This window comes from Microtus oregoni, unplaced genomic scaffold (assembly GCF_018167655.1).
Source record: "Microtus oregoni isolate MIOR12 unplaced genomic scaffold, Mior012 000031F_ref0000149, whole genome shotgun sequence".
NCBI lineage: Eukaryota > Metazoa > Chordata > Mammalia > Rodentia > Cricetidae > Microtus > Microtus oregoni.
In genome coordinates, this window is record NW_024543090.1 from 11,130,001 (window position 1) to 11,149,175 (window position 19,175).

The 19,175-nt window shown below is 35.7% G+C and overlaps 1 protein-coding gene across 1 annotated transcript in view; it reads right to left on the reverse strand.

Annotated features, from left to right (window-relative positions):
• Ano3 (anoctamin 3) overlaps positions 1 to 19,175 on the reverse strand; it is a 228,023-nt gene that overhangs the window by 196,415 nt on the left and 12,433 nt on the right. The gene's annotated exons all lie outside the window — the stretch shown is intronic.

Sequence of the window (19,175 nt, forward strand, 5' to 3'; positions counted from 1 at the left end):
GTATGGTACTTTTTGGGCTGTTAGAAAATATTGGTGAAGATAAATACTGCTGCTTAAACATGCTTGATTATCTTTTGTTAAATTAATTTTAATGTGATAATTTTTATTATTAATCTTCATCCCAGAAGTGATTTGGCAATGGTAAACATTAAGGAACAAATTCTTCCTTTCATCACTGACATCTTTTGTCTTAGGATATTTAATTGGATTCTTTATATTATGCTTTGGTAAATGAAGTTGTAGATAGTTTTATCTAATAGAGGAAAGCTTAACTGTGATTGGCATTTTCCTTAGCAAGACTCAAGCTCAGTAAAAATGATATTCATAGGCATCTGAGTACAGACATCTGTTCAGTCATTGATGGAGACATCAAAGAAGAAATTTAATTTCTCTTTCATTATTACAAGATGATATAACGGCTCAGAAATGTTCATGCTTAGGGGCTACAATTCTCCAAATGCTTCCTAGTTAGTGCCAGTGAGTTTGCAACTAAAAGGTCTCTTACCCAGCTTGGTTAACATATTCTTCTGATTATATAAGCACTGAAAGTTTGTGTATTACTAGAGTCTTCTTAAGGTGACAAATAATAATCTCAGAAATGTTTGGGCTTATAAATGTTATAGCATGCTTAAGATGGAAATGAGATTTTCAAGTTGGTGACTAACTTCAAATTATAGAAAAGCTTAGGGACAACAGGTGGTTTCGGTAACATGCTTCTTTCCTGTTTTTTATTATTTTATTTAAATGACTTTAAAGTTGGTTGCAAAGTAGCAGTCCTATAATCATTCTACTTTGAAGTAGTACCAGGAATGGGAAAGGCATAGTCATAGAAGAGACCAGTGTAATGGATTAGAGATGTTCTTACCAGTTAAATTCTCATCTCTCAAAAACCCAACAAAGTGAAGAGAGTTTTAAGAAGGCTATCAGTTAAAGAAGCAACCGTTTCTTTGAACATCATTCTGTCATGCACTCATTGATTGGATATGTTCTTAGCGCATCTCTAGAACTCAAATTATTGCCTCAGAACTAACTTGGAAAACAATAACTGATACATTCTGTATTCTTAGCCTACATTAAGTGAATGAACTATTTCACTCCTAATGATACTTGTAATTTTTTGGATAATATAAAAATATACCTATTTTCATAATTTTAGCCTTCAATTATTATAATTTAGGATTATTAAAAAGACTGTATATTTTATAAATTGATAATTACAGCATAAACTTACCTTTAAAACATGAATTGACAAAACAAAAATCAGTAGTTTTCTTACAGAAAAGGTATTTACATTTTATGTTTATATTTAATAGAAGCACACCAAGTAGCCACTCTGCTAGAGATTCATGAATTCTACAACACAATTAAAAGTTGCTATGTGTGTGATTGGAGACACAGTTCAGAGGATAAGAGCACGGCCTGCTTTTCCAGAGAGTAGGGTTTGATTCCTAGCACTGACATGGTGGCTCACAACTTTGTATAACTCCAATTACAAAAGAATGTGATACTCTTTATTGGCCTCCATGGATCCAGGAATACATGTAGCACACAGACATTCATTCAAGCAAAACATCCAAGCACATAAAATTAAAAAAATAACTGCCTAGTTAGAGATGCCCCTGTTTTGTCTCCTGAAAGAAGTTTATTACCAAGAACTTATTTTTTTGGGGGGGGGAGTATTCTATATCAGATAGCCAATGAAATCATTATTTCATTCAACATTTATTACCTCCCATTTTGGGTCAAGTATTATGATGTGCCCTCGTGAATGAGAGAACCATATTGGCTTTCCAGTAGGAAGAAACAGAAAGAAAAAATTCAATACCACATAAATAATTCCGTATGTCATAAATAAAACAAAACATAACAATGAGATGGGATTTGGAATGGATTAACATGAATGCTATTTTAAAAGGTTAGTCATTGTAGGAAAAATCCTTTTGAAGGTGTGATATGGAACTGCTATCGAATTACAAAAGGAAGGTAACAGTCTGGCGACTGATAACTAATTGGTGTGCTCTTCCTTGGTTAAGACTAGTTTCCATGACTCTCAGAATTCCTTAGTTGCCCATATTTTTCATGTGAAATTTTTCTAGTTTAGCATGTCTATTGCTTTCGTTCTTGTTCAGCTTATGCACCGACTTGTCATCCCTGAAAACATACATGTTAATAACATCATACAATCTCAGTAGGTTGCATTTATGTATTTAGGAATATAGTTGTATAAACATATATCTATGTAACAAATTATGAAAAACTTGAGGCCATGAAGTAGAAAGAGAGCTAGGATGGTGGTATGGGAGAATTAGAAGGGAGGAAATGGTGAATGATTTAATTAGGTGAAAATAGATGAAATAATTTTTAAAAAGGAAGGTTACTATTTATTCACCTCCGCCTTGTATTTTAACTCTTGGATTTCAACCATTCACCTTATTTCTAGTTGTAAGCATTAAGTGAAATTGTCAACTTGAATTGACTTAGAACCACCACAGAAACTCACCTTTGGAATTGCCTACAAGAGTGTTTCCAGAAAGGTTTAACTGAAGAAAGAAGACCAACCTGAATGTGAGTGGAAGCATCCCCACTCAGAGGTACCAGGCAGAAGAAAACAACCTGAGAAACAATGTTCAATCTTTTCTGCCTTCTGGCAATGGGGACTATGTGACCAGCTGAATCAATCTTCTGCTATTATACCTTTCTTGTCATTGAAACCCTTTCTTCTGGGTTACCTTTGCCAGGTATTTTGCAACAGCAATAAGCAAAGTAACTAATGTGTTTGTTATTTGTGGCCTACAGTACATTTTTCCTAGGATTTATTTTTCTTCATTTGTATGTGTCTAAGCCTACATGAGTATATGTCATGTGTATGCTGATGCCAGCAGAGTGCAGAAGAGGGCATCAGGTCTCCTGGATCTGGAGTTACAAGTGGTTGTGACTATCTTATCATATATGCTGGAAACAGAACTCATGCCATTTGGAAGAACAGTAAGTACTTTTATCCCAAGCTATCTTTCCAGCCTTGTGCTGCAGCGTTTGTAATAATAGTATACTTGTGCTACTGCCCACTGAACCATAACAAATACAAACATTTTCTCACCTCCTCATGGAAAACAAGGTTTTGCTAGTTTATTCTTTAAGTAATGCTATATATAGCCCTTGATTACAAGAGTCCATGATCCAATGAGTCCAAATATTAATTACTACTATTTAATTAAATAATATTACTTCCCCAAAAGACAACTGGACATTCCATAACATGATCCGTAGTCTTTCAGTAGTCAAATAAAGTACAAATTCACTTGTTAGCCCACAAGTCACTACAAAATAGTATTCATACATCAATGCCAGTTACCATTCAGATAGCCTGTCAAAATATGTTTGAGATTGGCCGTCCAACACTTCTAAGTTTACATGACCACTCTCAGAAAGGGGCATACATGTGTTACATCTGAGACTCACAGTGACCAACCAATATGCTCTTTTTCAAAGGTGGTCAATCAATAGAGATACCAGCTGAGGAAAATATAATTGTGAAACAAAGAAAAATGGCTCAGAAAATAATGTACATATGCTCAAAATTCTGGAACAATAAAAATGAGACTAATAAGAAAGATGAAATTTCAAATTGGGACAAATTATGTTAATCCTTGAAGTGAAAATAAAACATATGTGAAGTTATAGAAAATGTAGTTGGCAATATTTTTTAATAGTTTCTGTCATATCTGCCTTCTAATCTATTGCAAATAGCATATACTGTCAGGTTTATACTATACAAATAGAATGGTTTTCTTTAAGATTATTTTTCCAAAGAAAGGCTTGCTTTATGCATACAACTTTGGCACAAATATTTAGTTGAAAAGTGGTGTCAGAAAAGAATATGTGAATAATGTATATATGGTTTTCTTCACAAAGTTATTGATTTTAATTTTTACTTATCTAGTTAGATGAATTGTTAGGAACAACTAGAAGATTAAAGTAATCATATTTGAATAAATTGAAAAGAATCTGGATATTCAAAGTTGTACATAATGTTCCTTTTTCAAAATATTGTTTATGGTGTCAATGCCACCTTTCTCCATATCCTCTAAAAATACATATAATTATGATTTCAATTGCTTTTTAGTCTTTAATATATTTTTTATTAACAGATTTGCTTTTGAGGCATTTTTAGGTAGGTGTTTCCAAACATGTTTAATTTAATGAAATTTGGCAAGAGTAATTAGTGGAGAATAAAATTAGGAGGCTCTTGGGACTGTACAGTTGTTTGACACTTGTTCATGCAACCATAATATTTCTCATTCAACAATCAAATGCATACTCCTTAGCAGTTAAGAGGTCATCTGAATTAAACTTATGTCAGAGTTATATGTTGTTAAAGTGCCTTTTATTAGTGGGGCATTGTGGGAAATGACTACCATTACAACATTTGAGAAACTAAGGCAAAAAAAATGGGAGTTTGAAGTCATTGTTGGACACAGCAAATTCACTGTCTTCTTGTGCTACATAGTTCGACTTCTGCCCACAAATTAAACAAATAGGCCTTTTAAGCAGCTGTAATTATTTTCTTTATTATCCTTGATGCAATACTATTCTTTTATGTCATGGATTCATAAATTTGTCTGTGGGATTGATAAAGGAGTGTCATCTGTCTATGTGTTACTTTCATTGGTAAATAAAGAAACTGCCTTGGCCCTTTGATAGGACAGATAATTAGGTGGGTGGAATAGACAGAACACAATGCTGGGAGGAAGAAGGCAGTGAGGCAGTTGCCATGATTCTCTGACCCAAGACGGACATAGAATAGAATCCTTCCTGGTAAGCCACCACCTTGGGGTGTTACACAGATTATTAGAAAGGGGTTAAGCAAGATATGAGAGTTAGCCAAGAAGAGGCTAGATATAATGGGCCATGCAGTGTTTAAATGAATACAATTTGTGTGTTGTCATTTCAGGGCATAAGCTAGCCAGGCAGCTGGGAGCCAGGCGGCAGGAATGCTGCCCACAGCTCCTTCTACAGGGAATCTATAATTTTCCTCTTAGAATAAAATCTTCATTCTTTTCTATCAATTATCAGAAAAGCTTTGTATATGACTCTGTATTTATCATTGTATGACATTGTTCGTAGTAAGTTTCTTTTCAGAAAAACCTCAAAAATCACAACTTCTATCACCAAAAATATCTTTTGTATCTTCCTGGTGTGATAGTTCTGCTATTATGCTGTTGTTGAATGTGTTTCTTATCTCATAGACACCCATCTTTTCCCAGTGCTTCCTGATTCAAACACTAAACCATAAAAGTGTTTAAGCCTGAAGTCATATTTGTGTTTACCTTATGTTCTACTTTCATTTCCCTTGCTGTGATAAAGTACCCCGAGAAAGAGCAACTTAAGACAAAAGAGTTGATTTAGCCCAGAATTTCAGGTTGCGGTCCAGCATAGCAGGGGCATTAAGATATTATGAACTTAAAGCAGCTAGTCATAACAATTCACTGTCAAGAATGGAGATAAATGGATACATGCAATTCTTAATACTCAGTTTATCTTCTCTACTCCTATAATCTTTAGGACCCAAACTCAAAAAAAAAAAAAAAAAAACAAAACAACAATAACCGGTGCCAACTGCAGTGGACTGGTTTTTTCATATCTTTTAATGTGATGAAAAAAAATATCCACAGGCTTGCCCATAGGCCAGCCTTATTTAGAAAATCCTTCACTGACTTATTTCCTCAAGTGATTCCAGACAACATCCCATTTACAAACAAAACCATCATAATACCTAAAACTTTAACTACACTTTACTTCAATTTGCTTGAGCTGATAAAACATTGATACAAAATACTGATGAATATCTCATGTTTTGTATTTTTAAAGTGTTTCTGGCAATAATAATCCAGTAATTATTCAAGTTAATGAGATTCAAATATATTCAACATATTAAATATTTATTAAGAACCAATTTTTTGTGGATGGATAGGTTTCCAGACATTTTCATACATATAAACATAAAATGTACAAATAGAAGAAGTTTCATATAAACTTAAAAAACAAGAATTAATTTTTATCATGATAAAATTTAGGATATAATATGGGACACTCTAATAGAATTGTAGCTATGTAATTCCTTATAATAGGGGTATGATTTTTTAGATAATTGCATAATTTCAGAAATATTAGAGTGTACTCACTCAGAATAAGATGATAATACCACTTCCAGACAATTAATTCCAGGGGATCACCATTATGTATGTAATTTATCATTAACCAAATATTACTATGCAGCTCATGACAGCAAATGATTAATATTGAAATGATTATTATTCTTAATCTGCAATACAATTATCTGTTCTTCCCTAATGTTCAAGCTCTTTAAAGAAGTAATAGTCAAAAGACTTGGAAAAACATGAATCCTCAATAGCTTGCCATATATTCTAGCTGTGGGTCCTTTACATGTAAGATCTAACTGGAATGAAAGTCATCACTTCCTGCCCCAGTCACTGCCAATCTGTAATAGTAAATCTATTCTAAAAACAATACTTGATACCTATTACCACAAATAATATTCAGTGCTTAAAATTACTTTTTTGACACACAAATATAAAAGTGGAAAAGAATTATTTAAATGAAGAGGTACTCTTACTCAAAAACAATATAGTAGTTCTGTAACTGAAAACAGAGAAAATCCCAATAGTAATATTCATTCATAGATGGTCTATCACTACCAATGGGGAAATATATATATATATATATAAATATATATGGGGCTCAATCAATGAAAATATGTTTATATAAATACCTGTGTGTTTATAAATCTCTAGATTTAGAGAAACAAGAGGAAGTGATAAAAATGAAATTTTTTAGTTAAGAAAATTCAATTTATAATTTATTTCATGTCACATTTGATTTCTTTTGTATTATTCAAACAAGTCTCTAGCAAATATATACCATTTCTATGTTCATGGAAACACGTATTTAGAAACACAAAATTTATGAGTATAAATTTTGAAGTCAGTGTGGCTATTCTATATAAAATGAACTATTGGCACACTACCTTCTGTGATCCATTTTTCTTCTTGATTGCTATCTCTGGCACCAATTTCTATTTGAAAATGTGTATTTTCTTTAATCTTGTTCTTTCTAACAAGTAGAATAATAAGGAAAATCACAATTCTATTTTATTCACAGCTGTACTTAGAACAATGCATGATACATACACAACACAACAACATTAGCAACAACAACAAACAACAAAAAGGCTGTAAGTTTTTTGTTCAATAAAATGTTACTGAGAGTATAAACAACTTTTACTTGAAAATTCTATCTTTGATGAAATTGATAAAACACCTTTCAAATACGCATGAAAGGTGTATAGTGACTTTCATAAAATGAAAATCAATTTTGAGATATCATCTTACACCTGTCAGAATGGCTAAAATCAAAAACACCAATGATAGCCTTTGCTGGAGAGGCTGTGGAGGAAGGGGTACACTCATCCATTGCTGGTGGGAATGCAATCTTGTGCAACCACTTTGGAAATCAGTGTTTCGGTTTCTCAGGAAATTCGGGATCAACCTACCCCTGGACCCAGCAATACCACTCTTGGGAATATACCCAAGAGATGCCCCATCATATGACAAAAGCATTTGTTCAACTATGTTCATAGCAGTATTATTTGTAATAGCCAGATCCTGGAAACAACCTAGATGTCCTTCAATGGAAGAATGGAGGAAGAAAGTGTGGAATATATACACAGTAGAGTACTACGCTGCTGTAAAAAACAATGTCTTCTCGAATTTTGCATGCAAATGGATGGAAAGAGAAAACACTATCCTGAGTGAGGTAACCCAGATCCAAAAAGATGAACATGGGATGTACTGACTCATAATTGGTTTCTAGCCATAAATAAGGGTCACGGAGTCTACAATTGGTGAACCTAAAGAAGCTAAGTAAGAAGGTGAACCCAAGGAAAAACATACAGTTATCCTCTTGCCTATGGGAAGTAGACAAAATTGCCAGGGAGGAAAGTGGGATCTTGGGGGTGGAGTGGGATGGGGGTAAGGAGACATGGGGAGAGAAAAGTGAGAAGGGGTGGATGGGGGGAACTAGGGGAAACAGGATGATTGGGATAAAGGAAGGCTGGATAGGGGAGCACAATTCTTAGTTAAGGGAGCCACCTTAGGGCTGGCAAGAGACTTGAACCTAGAGTGGCTCCCAGGAGCCCAAGGCAATGTCCCCAGTTAGTTCCTTGGGCAGTTGAGGATAGGGAACCTGAAACGAACCTATCCTATAGCAATACTGATGAATATCTTGCATATCACCATAGAACCTTCATCTGGTGATGGATGGAGATAGAGACAGAGACCCACACTGTAGCACTGGACTGAGCTCCCAAGGTCCCAATGAGGAGCGGAAGGAGGGAGAAGATGAGCAAGGAAGTCAGGACCACGAGGGGTGCACCCACCCACTGAGACAGTGAGGCTGATCTATTGGGAGCTCACCAAGGCCAGTTGGACTATGACTGAAAAAGCATGGGATAAAACCGGACTCTCTGAACATGTCGAACAATGAGGGATGATGAGAAGCCAAGGACAATGGCATGGGGTTTTGATCCTACTTAATATGCTGGCTTTGTGGGAGCCTAGCCAGTTTGGATGTTCACCTTCCTAGACATGGACGGAGGGGGAGGACCTTGGGCTTTCCACAGGGCAGGGAACCCTGACTGCTCTTTGGACTGGAAAGGGAGGGGGAGAGGAGTGGGGGGGGAGGGGGAGAAAGGTCGGAGGAGGGGGAGGGAAATGGGAGGCTGGGAGGAGGAGGAAACTTTTTTTTTCCTTTTCTCAATAAAATAAAAAGTTAAAAAAAATGAAAATTACCTACTTCGGTTTATTTATCTTGGTCTCCAACCATCATGAAGAACACAAAGGGGCTAAAACACTGTGTTGAAGACATTCAGTGATTCAATAATAGTGTTTTAAACAGGACCATTTAATTTTTGTTCAAGCAGAGATTTAATCTAAACATCAAGAGTGCAACTTGACTACATAGAAGGAGAGAAGGGAAAATTCATCTCCTAATTTCATTTTGTCTTTAGGAACTCAGCAGTATAAAAGAAAGACACATGCTGGTGTTCACTAACTGAAACCGTTGAGGATCCACAGCTAACTCCCACAAGATGATTCAGCACTGAACCCAACTAGGGACACAGTCCAATTTAGAAAATAACAACAATCGAGTGAATACTCAGTGTCCTTTGAAGCAACAATGAATGATATCATCTTACATGCAGCATTACAGTAGACAAAAAAAGTAAATATGACAAAAGATTGTGTTAAGAATTTAATTTGTATTGGCAATGGCAGCTTAATTCAAGCACTTATATGTCAGGAGCAAGTAGATACCTGTGAGTTCAAGGCCAGCATAAATTCTCTCATATTAAGAGATCTTAAGCCCAATTAGATGATTATTGTTTACTCCCTTGGTATAAGTGCTACTATTGTAACACTGGGGATATCTTGTTGGGTTGACAATTGTTGCGGTCCATAGAATTCACAGTTGTGCAAGACTATTGATTGCTTTCTTCCTTGACAACTTAAAAAGCATCTTCAGATACTGAAAGCTAGTCCAAACAAGCCCTGCACATTGACAACTCCAGTTGAAACACCAACATGGACTAGGGAAATCTTATAAGGAACTAATCTATATGAAGAGAAACAGTTAATTAATGGCACCCAAATGTTTGGCAAGAATTTCCTCATAAAACCTGAGAAAGTTTTTTTTTGAACTCTAGACAGACTTTTGTTTTTACAGAGTCAAGCACAGTTTCTTGGTAACTGTCTTTTCTCTGGTAGTCTCTGTTTGCTGGCCACAAGCAGAAGCACAGTTCCTTTAATAGAGGCTTCCTGACTCAGTGTTAACAGCAAAAACCTTGCAACTCTTTTAAAAGGCTCTGCCACCAAACACTTGAATGGTGTTTATGAGCAGTTGGCATCAGACTTCTTGGTGGTTGCAAGCACCTAGAAGCTCCACAGAACTGTGGCGATAAATCTGACTCCTTCCAGTACCTCCGTCCAGAAGCTAGTCTTGCAGGAAGCCAAAGAATGGGTGGAATAAGCTGCTAAAGCTGCAATTTTAATCCTGTTTATCAGGTTAAAGATTCATCCTCAGAAAACGATAAAGATGTACAGTGAAGACAGATTCAGACAAAAAAAAAAACCTCTCTAAATTGTTTGTGTGTTTAAAACTATACTTCAACTTGGGAGATAAAAGAAAAAGGATAAAGTCCTTTTTAAAAAAAGAAATAGTATTGTTGGGTGTTGTGGCACACATCTTTAAGCCCAACTCTTGGGAGGCAGAGGCAGGCAAATCTCTGTGAGTTCAAGGCCACCATGGTCTACAGAATAAGTTCCAGAACAGACAAAGATACACAGAGAAACTTGTCTCACAAAGAAAGAGAGAGAGAGAGAAAGAGAGAGAGAGAGAGAGAGAGAGAGAGAGACGAAGGGAGAGAGAAAGAAAGAAAAAAGAAAAAAAGAAAGAAAGGAAGAAAGAAAGAAAGACAGGCAAGAAGGAAGGAGACAGAGAAAGTCAAATTGGGAAAATATTCAAAAATTAACAAGGGGTGTTAAAACAAATGTAAAAAAAGATCAAATCATTGGTATTTGACAGAATGGTTTCTATTTTAAACAAACAAAAAAATACAAACATGTTATTTTCTCTAGCTTTGGCACTCTCAGAGTGGTGTGAAGACAATTTTAAGAGGCATTGAAGAAGAGCTATGGGGTAGGAAGTATAGGGAGTGAGTATGAGAATGAGTAAGAGAAGGCAAAGGGGAAGAAGGACAATGGGAAGAAAACATGGAAATAAGAAAATTTGAAGGAGTGGAGGAAGAATTGTGGGAGCCAGAGTGTTGGAGGACACAAGGAGAATAAGGCCTGCAGACATCAACTAAGCAGAGGTCATAGGAGGTCAGAGAGAATGAAGGGACTGTAGGGGAGTTTGCAAGGGTCTGTGCCACATCCTCTGCTTGTACATTATGATTATTAGCCTGGCTCTCTTGTGGGACTCCTCTAACAGTGGGAGTCAGAGTGTCTCTGACTCTTTTGCCTGCTCATGGGACCCCTTTCCTCCTAATTGCTGCCTCATCCAACCTTGATTTGAGGGTTCCTGCCTAGACTTACTGTATCCTGCTATTGCATGTTCACTTGATATTCCTGGGAGGCCTGCTTTTTTTCTGAAGGGAAATGGAGGAGGAATGAATTTGTGGGAGAGGGAAGATAGAGGGATTGGGAAGAGTGGAGGAAAGGGAAATGGGGAAATTACCTTCTAGATGTATCGAAAAATATGTGTGGGTGTGTCTATAATTTTTTTAAATGTTTGAATGGATCTTTTGACCTTGAAACTTTTTCAAATGGCTTTGATTTGAAAATAATTCCTATATTCCTTTGTATAATTTGAATTATCTGAACCTCTTCAGTTTTTTTTGACTCATTTTTGTCACAACATGCCTTCACCTAACCCAGTATACTCTGCTCACATATGCGCATACATGAATTTCTAGCACTTAAGAGCTTTATTGACTCAGAGCCAAATCTTCCTCATTTGGAATAGATAGATAAGTGAGAACATATTTGCCTATATGGATATGTACTCTGTAACTTTTAGGTGGGGTTAAAACATCCTGTATTATGACTGTAAAATAGTTACACTCTTTTCATCTTTCCTTCTTTCAGTTCTCTCTCCCTTCCTTCCATCCTCCTCTCCTTTTAAATTATTACTTTGTTCTGTTTTATGTTTTCAGAAAATTCTCTGGCCTTGAATCCTCCTGCCTCAGCTTCCTGAGTGCTAATTTTAAAGTTGTATAGCACCATTCTGGTTTCTTTATGCTGTTCTCAGTTATAATGCATCATGTTTAAAGGTATTTTCCTAACCTCTGTTTTCCTCACCTTCATTTTTTTTTTTCTGGGAGATGTGTAATTTTACTTTTTGGTCTAGTCTCTAAATCACAGAATGAGCCCTGTGAATATTATACTGTTTTAGACAGAAAAGTCTTTTCTTCTCTTAAATATCAAATTGATTTATCAGGTAAATTGATACAATGGGCATCTATAATATGTGCATGTATTTATTTATTTAATCAGTGAAAAGAATCACTCTAGTGGGGTTCAGCTCTTTTTAGGATGATTTCATAACTGCCAACAGGCCATCTGCTTAAAAATCAGAAACTTTGCTTTCAATTAGTCACTGTATTAAGATAAATTGTGTTGTAAAATTTAACAAGAGAGAATTCAAGGTTAGGCATAGAAGTATTAAAGAGTGCATGAGGGACATCCTGCTTCATCAGGTTACCTGCTCTGTCAAATCATCAGTTTTAATGGAGAACCATATCTATTTTATGTAGTTCATTATTAGTTTATTTAAAAAAATAAAGACTGACAAACTTGTAGGGATTGGTTGTAGCTTTCTGGTATAACCTCTTGAGAATATTTTAGTCTGATTTGAGTGGAGAATCACAGCAATGGTCAAAAAGAATGTGATGCCGTTGATAGCAGACTTGCAAGTCGTTTAATTGTAACCATCATGATATAAACTCACAATCGAGAGAGAGAGAGAGAGAGAGAGAGAGAGAGAGAGAGAGAGAGAGTGAGTGGAAAGAATAACATACATCTCTATGAAATCTGTAAATCAAATGTTGAAGCTGTCCAAAGAGTTAGTAGCAGTGAAGCTACATTCAGATATTTCTTTGAGATAAATGAAAAAAGGGCATTTTAGAAAAAAAAGAAAAGATTTTGAAATCTACAAGTAGATCCAGAATACAACCAAATACATAGATTGATTAACTGGGTTGATATTACAAAACAACAACAACAAAACAAAAAAACAAACAAAATGATTTCCTCACCTGGAATATAAAAAAAAATAAAAATTGCAGTATACTGACAGCTTGTGAAGGATTCCATTCTTCTACTTGGGACATAGATAATGTTCTTGGAAAAATATTTTGAAAATGTGAACTTGTATATTATAATAACAGCAAGAAAATTTGGCAATTGGCATTAAGAGTCTGAAAGTTGCCAGTGTTTCTCCCTTGCTGTGAATATATTAAGTGCAAATGCCCTTTAGTCTTTATACCTGGCACTCATAACAGAGAAGCATAAACAACAGTTCAACAATTATTATAATTGTACCATCAATCATATTACAAAATGCAGTGAGAACACATTTCTCTATTGAATGCAATGATGTTTTATTTTAAATATAATAAAGAATTGGTTGACTAGCAGTTCTGATTTCGTTCATAGCTTCAGTTTGGAGAAAACTTGGAATAGTAAAATGTCATCATGTACTTGAAATGAAAAATACCTCTAAAATTCTCCAAGAGAGTTCTCTTTACATATAAAATCTTTACAAAGGCATCCAGGTGCCTTTATCCCCCCACCCCCCCCCCGCCAAGACACTGGAAATCTTTTTTTAATACACACACACACACACACACACACACACACATATATGTTTGTTTACTTTAAATACCAACCACAGTTTCCCCTCCCTTGTCTTCTCCTTTTCCCTCCCCCTTCCCTCTTCCCCCTCCTCCATTTGTCTACCTCAATTCAGATGGGGAAAAGCCTCCCATGGGAGTCAACAAAGCATGCCATGTCAAGTTGAGCCAGGACAAAGCTCCTCCCCCTTGCATCAAGGCTGAACAAGGCATCTCACCATAGGGAATATGTTCCAAAGAACAAGAACAGGTCCTGGTCCCATTGCTAGGGGCCTCACAAACAGACCAAGCAACACAACTGTTACTCAGATGCAGAAGGCCTAGGTCAGTACAAGGTTGGCTCCCTAGATGTTGGTCAAGAGTCAATGAGCTACCGCAAACTCAGGTCAGCTGTCTCTGTGGGTTCTTAGCAAACAGCCATTCAGAACCCCTATATGACTTGTTTCCAATAACAACTACTACCCATACTCTAAGAAGTGAATGAATGATTGAATTAGTTCTGAAATTTATTCTGTCTTTTTCTGGCTTCTAACAAACCGGTTGATAAAATACTCTTGTATTTTGGGTATGGATCTCGGGTAAAAGTTAGGTGTGAACTTGAATTTGGAGAAATAATTAAGGAAAATTTCTGAGCAAGATATCAGTTCTGATAGAAAAATCCTCACAACAAGAAGCCAAAAGGTATCAGACCATCCACATAAAGTGAGCAGATTTGTCAAATACATATTTATTGTTTGTTCATCTACCCAACTATTGGGTGAAAATGAGAGTGAAAAATTAGAAATATAATAAAATTATGCTAACAAAGTAAGGATGTATAAAGACATTAAGAACCAAAAAAGGCAAATTTGTCAACTGAAAATTAACTACAGAATCAAGCTATTAATGTTTTAAGTAAGAGGAAGCAATTTTCATATACAATTGTTTTAACATTGTTTTGAGATTTTTATTTGTTTTTAAGTAGAATTTTTACTTTTGAGAATTTCATACCTAAACGAATGATGCATTTACATTATTTCTAACCCTTCCAATCGCTCTTCCAATTCCCCTTGTGTCTCTCCAACTTTCTCTCAAATTCATGACCTTCTTTTTTTTTAACTTTTTCCTCCTTATCCAAATAAATCATTTTCTCATATAATATATATTTATTACTGTTTCATCCCCCTATACTTCTCCTAGTTCTTCCTCCCCTCCCCTTCCCATCTGGATCCACCCTCCTTGTGTCTCTCATTCCAAAATGCATAGAAAATTTAGGAGAAATCAGAAAATAAAATAAAATGATATAAAACAGAAACTAATATATAATAATTGGACAAAACTAACAAGCAGAAAGTAAAATATCAAGAAAAGGCATAAAAAACAAAGATGCACTTATACTTTAGAATCCCATAAAAACAATAAACTGGAAGCCATAATAAATGTGTAAAGGACTTCTAAGGTAAAAAGAGAGAAGAAAAACATAAAACAAAATAAAAAAGATAAAACTTAAAAAAGAACAAAACATAAATAAAAGGGAAAGGCCTGACATGACATTAGAAGACAAGGAACCTTCAGAAATGCAATTGAGTTTGTGTTCTCTTGTCCATCCATTGCTAGGCATGCAGCCTTCCCTTTGTAGTTGGTATTTTCCACTGTAATCCTCCCTTGAAGGAAATTAAACCTTCATTTGTAAGTGGTTGACAGTTACAGTTTTCTTCTGGGTTAGCAATGGTGGCATATGTCCACTTCTTTCAGCCTGTGGGCCCTATCTGTGCAGACCTAACATTGTAACTAAGACAAAGAAAAACAATTAATTGCAAATTCTAAATATATAATTAGTTCTTTAATTAACTTGCAGGAAATGACTGGGGAAAGTGCTTCAGTAAAATAATACAAACAATCATGAAAATAAAACATCCAGGATGAAGAATTTATTTATTCATTCACCTACTACAGGCTTATAATTTCTTCTGAGTTTCTCAAACTATGATAAAAACATTTATAAACTTAAAAAGAGAGAAAATAGTTAAAGTATAATTATTTTTCAACTTTCAAACAAGTTAGGAAACGGTAATAGTGAATATAACATAAATGAAAGAGTATGAGATTTTCTTAGGAAATAAATTACCCAAAACGAAATTAACCTTAGCATAATGATTTAACTCCTCCCTGATTAAGCATCAATGTATTTAATAAAAAAAAATAGGCCTATCTTCCTGCAACCTTGGTGGAACTCTAAAACACAGCTTCCTCCACTACTGAGGGGACATAAGAGGTGAGTGAACAGACACACCATGGGACATCCCACTCTCTAGGACCTCCACAGTGAGACAAAACCCTGGGACCCTCCCCCAAATCCCATGACTTTTCTAGTCAGCCAGAAGGACACCTTCCTGCATGTAGGCTCCCCCAAAACTGAAACCCATCCACCTGACCCTCCAAGCTACTAACCCCACCCTGCCCTCAAACTCGCCTATCCTCCTGCAACCTCAATGGAACTCTGAAACATAGCTTGCTCTAATACTGAGGGCTCTTGAGAGTTTGCTACAGTACTGAGGGAACTAAGAGCTTACTATAATCCTGAGGGGATCAGGAGCTTGTTGCAGTGCTGAGGGGTGCAAGAGATTGCTACAACACTGAGGGGACCAAGGGAGTAAACCAAGAGAGAAGACCAAGAGAAAAGGCATATAGAGACCTCAGATGTTTCCCAAGACACAGACATTGACAGTACAGATAAATTCCCAAAACTCAGACAGCCACTGCAAGGACTAGACCAAGGCAAGAAGACACTGCTGGCCTCATTTGAAGGAAGAGATAGGTAGGTTCCAATGCAAGAATTTATCCAACAACCTAAGAAGCAATATGGTAACACCAGATCCCAGTCGTCATACATCAGGAAGACTTGATCATGCTAACCCAGAAAAAGCAGAAGAAAACAACTTTAAACATAACTTTGTGAAAATGACAGAGACCATTAAAGAGGAAAAGGAAAACTCCCTTAAAGAAATGGAGGAGAAGACAAGCAAAATATTGGAAGAAATTAATAAATCCCTCAAAGAAACCTGAGAAAAAAACAATCAAACAAGTGAAGGAAACTGTTCAAGACTTGAAGACAGAAATAGAAGTAATAAAGAAAACACAAACCAAGGGAACTCTGGATATTGAAAATCTGGGTAAACGAATAGGAACTACAGAGACAAATATAACCAAAGAATACAAGAGATAGAAGAAAGAATCTCAGGTGTTGAAGATACTATAGAGAAAATAGACACATTGGTCAAAGAAAACAGTAAATCCAACAAATACTTAACACAAAACATCCAGAAAATCTTAGATATCATGAAAAGGCCAATCCTAAGAATAGTAGGGGTACAAGAAGGAGAAGAACTCTAGCTCAAAGACACAGAAAATATATTCAACAAAATTATAGGAGAAAACTTTCCCAACTTAAAAAAGGATATTCCCATGAAGCTATAAGAAGCTTACAGGACACCAAATAGACTGGATCAAAATGAAAGTCACCTTATCATACAATAATCAAAACACAAAACATACGGAATAAAGAAAAAAATATTAAGAGCTTCAAAGGAAAAAAGGCCAAGTAACGTATAAAGGTAGACCTATCAGAATTACACCCAACTTCTCAATGGAAAACATGAAAGCCAGAAGGTTCTAGGCAGATGTGCTGCAGACACTAAAAGACCACAGATGCAAACCCATACTACTATACCCAACAAAGTTTCATTCACCATTGATGGGAAAACAAGATATTCCATGACATAATACATAATGGATACAAAAACAGGATCCAGTCTTCTGCTGTATACAAGAAACATACCTCAAAGACAGACACTACCTCAGAGTAAAGGGTTGGGAAAAGGTATTCCAATTAAATGTACCTAAGAAACAAGCAGTTGTAGCTATCCTAATATCTAAAAAAGTAGATTTCAAACTAAATCAATCAGAAGAGATAGAGAAAGATACTTTATACTCATAACAGGAACAATCCATCAAGTTGTAGTCTCAATCCTGAAAATATATGTTCCTACTATAAGAGCACCCACATATGTAAAAGAAGCATTGCTAAAACTTAAATTGCACATCAAATGTCATATACTAATAGTAGGAGACTTCAACACTCCACTCTTGCCAATGGACAAGTCAACCATACAGAAACTTAACAGAAAAATGTTGTAATATGTGCAGTGGGGCTACGTCCCCAGCACCCCGGCCGCCTGGCTAGCTTATGCCCCGAAATAACAACACACAAATTGTATTTATTTAAACACTGCTTGGCCCATTATATCTATCATCTTCTCGGCTAACTCTTGCACCTGGACTAGCCCATTTCTAATAATTTGTGTAGCATTAGTCTTACTGGGAAAGATTCTAGCCTACATCCATCCTGGGTCGGAGCTTCATTGCATGTGCCTCAGAGAGCAGAGCTCTCGCATCCACCCGGGAGAGAGGAGCATGGCATCTCTCTGAGCTCACTTCCTCTTCCTCCCAGCATTCTGTTCTGTTTACTGCTCCCACCTATGTTTTAACCTATTAGGGCCAAGCAGTTTCTTTATTGCTTAACCAATGAAATCAACAGATTGATATATGACACTACCACATCAGAAAAATAAGAGAACTAACAAATGACATGAATCAAAAGAACTTAACAGACATCTATAGAACATTCCACCCAAATACCAAAGAAGATACCTTCTTCTCAGCACCTCATGGAACCTTCTCTAAAATTAATTATATACTTAGTAACAAAGCAATCTTCCACAGATACAAAAAATGGAGTAATCTGTGTTTTATCAGATAACCATGGATTAAAGTTAGAATTTAACAACAATACTACTCTCAGAAAACATACAAACTCATGGAAATTGAACGGTCACTTACTGAACTACCCCTGGGTCAAGGAAGAAATAAAAAAAAAATTAAAGACTTCCTAGAAGCCAACAAAAATGAAGACACAATGTATCCAAACCTATGAGAGGCTATGAAAGCAGTGCTAAGAGAAAATGGACAATTTAGAAATGGACAATCTAGATATATACCATATACCAAAATTAAATAAAGACCAGGTGAGCAATTTAAATAAACCTATAAATTGCAAGGAAATAGAAGCTGTCATCAAAACTTCCTAACCAAAAAAAAAAAAAATCCCAGGGCTAGATGGTTTTAGTGCAGAATTCTACCAGAACTTCCAAGAAGAGCTAATACCTATCTATACTCCTCAAAGTATTCCACATGATAGAAACAGAAGCAACATTGTCACAATCCTTTTATGAGGCTACAGTTACCCTGATATCAAACCTCACAAAGACCCAACCAAGAAAGAGAATTACAAACCAGTCTCACTCATGATGATAGATACAAAAATACTCAATAAAATACTGGCAAATCGAATCCAAGAACATATAAAAAATCATTAAACATGATAAAGTTGGCTTCTCCTTAGAGATGCAGGGCTGGTTCAAGATACAAAAATCTATCAGTCTAATCTATCATATAAATAAACAGAAAGAAGAAAACACATATGATCATTTCATTAGAGTCTGAAATAGAATTTAACAAAATCCAACACCCCTTTATGATAAAGGTCTTGGAGAGATCAGAGATACAAGGAATATATCTAAATATAATAAAAGCAACATACAGCAGACCGACATATTTAACAAATCACATTATACAGGAGGGATTCAGA